The sequence below is a fragment of the Lemur catta genome, chromosome 2, assembly GCF_020740605.2.
Source record: "Lemur catta isolate mLemCat1 chromosome 2, mLemCat1.pri, whole genome shotgun sequence".
In the NCBI taxonomy this organism is placed as follows: Eukaryota; Metazoa; Chordata; class Mammalia; order Primates; family Lemuridae; genus Lemur; species Lemur catta.
Window position 1 is genome coordinate 83472058 of NC_059129.1, and position 2043 is coordinate 83474100.

Below are 2043 nucleotides of genomic sequence, written 5' to 3' on the forward strand. Positions count from 1 at the left end.
CAACTGATTTTCAACTCATCGTATTATTTATTTATTTAAAATAACAAATACACGTTTAATTGATCTCAGGTAAAAACTACTAAGGGAAGGTCAGCAATCATTTTAGCCCCTTAATCTGTTAAAACTGTATCCAGAACAGCCTCGAGAACTGGGTTAACTGGTTATTTTCACTATTTCACATCATCCACAGTATTAGAAAAAAACAAGACATTGTTGTCAGTTTAGGTTAAATGCATGGGTGGAAACCAAATCCAGTCGTTTACATTTCATATTTTTTCTTTAGCTCTTCTACTTTATTGACGTAAGCTTTCAGGCATCTTCCTTGGTCATCCTTTCCAGCTCATTCCAGGCATCCCACGTGGCCTTGCCTTTAAGATCTGACATCTTGGGCTATTCTGTATTTATGTCACCCACAGCTTGCTTGTAGTAGCTGTAGATGAACAGCATCTCAAAGTCTGCTGGTTTGGTCTTGGGGTGCTTAGCATCCTCAGCAGCTTTCTCAAACTCAGCCTGACATTCTGGCTGGGTTGCAAGCATCCCCTGAACTCGCAGAGTTCAGGTGTGAAGCAGGAAGCAATAGCCTAAGACTGCATTGGCAAGCGCCTTGTAGAGGCACACTCAGTGGAGTTTTAAATCTCATTATGTCATTTTTCTTTTTCCATGGAGGCATGTATGCTTATTCATGGTTTCTGATTTCTGATGGATACAGAGGAAGCTTTTGTATCAATGTAATTTCTAGGAATATCTTGCTCCCAGTGGGCTAACAGGAACTTTTGCTTGTTGTACGAATGGCTTGAGTATTATTTTAATTTCTTTGAACAGAACTGTTATCACTGTTTCTCCCATGTTCTCAGCCTTGGCACTATGGACATTTTGAGCCAAATAATTCTTTGTTGTAGGGGCTGTCCTGTGCGTTGCATGATGTTTAGCAGCATCCCTGGCCTCCACCCACTAGATGCCAGAAACATCAAACATGTTGCCAGATAAATTCTCCTTCAGGGTAAAATTGTAGCTAGTTGAGAACCACAGCTCTAAAAGAATTACACACTGTTAAACTTAGTTCAAGAAATTTCAAAAACAAGTGGTTAAGTAGGAGTAAGATCAAAATGAGTCAAGAAGTCATGAAAAGGCACACAAACGGAGTTTAAAGCAGCACTTGATTCACAGAAACTGTTTGTTTGGTGTTTCTAAGAATAGCAACAGGCCATAAATGCTCAAAGTGGTGGATAGTTTTATGAATAATGCCATTAGTCAGATAATTCCAAGACAGTAAAGACAACAGGAGCTGAGAGTGAAGCCAAGTCACTGTTCCCATTCTCAGTGTGGGACTGACATGAACCTAAAAAATAAAGTGGTCAACAGTCCTATAGACAAATCAGCAATAGGTTCTAGGAAGTGAGTTTTGAGAGCAAGACAATACATTTCAGAGTACCTTGAGATACTCTGAAAATTAGGGACTGAAGGAAAGGGGTGGGTGGATATGATTTTTAGTGAGCAGTGCAGCATGGAATGAGTCATTTATATCATCTGATAAAAGTTGGTGTTTTCTCTAGGCAGAAATTTTGTGTTCTCATAGCAATGTGATCTAAAGCTCACCCCATTTGAAATGGCTTTCACTGGTAAAGAGTTCATTGTTTTAATTCAACCAGATGTATAGTACAGCACAAAGAATACGATTATATAACTTTTTGCAAGTATTTTGTATATTCTCACTTTAAATTTAAAGACAGTAATCAGCGTGGACTAAATTATGCTGTTATTTAAATAAATTTATATCTATTTTGGAATGAATTCAATGTACGACTATGAAGTGCATTTTGTCATTGTTTTCTTTACTGTCTTTGTTCAGAAGGAAAATGACTAATATCTTCTGGTAGTAGCAATTACAGGAAAAGGTGTTTCATGTAGCAAAAAATTCCTTCATGAACAATCTTCAACTTTTCTTGGCAGAGCCCTTTTTCCTTCCAGAGTCTGTTTTGCTTGAATGGTTTAATTGTGTATAAAACATTGTCTAAATTTTACATTTTGAGCAAAATAATCAAC

At 37.4% G+C, this 2043-nt stretch overlaps 1 pseudogene; it reads right to left on the reverse strand.

The window, feature by feature from the left end:
- Window positions 1-259: 259 nt before the first annotated feature.
- LOC123632111 lies at window positions 260-537 on the reverse strand (annotated as a pseudogene).
- Window positions 538-2043: the final 1506 nt, after the last annotated feature.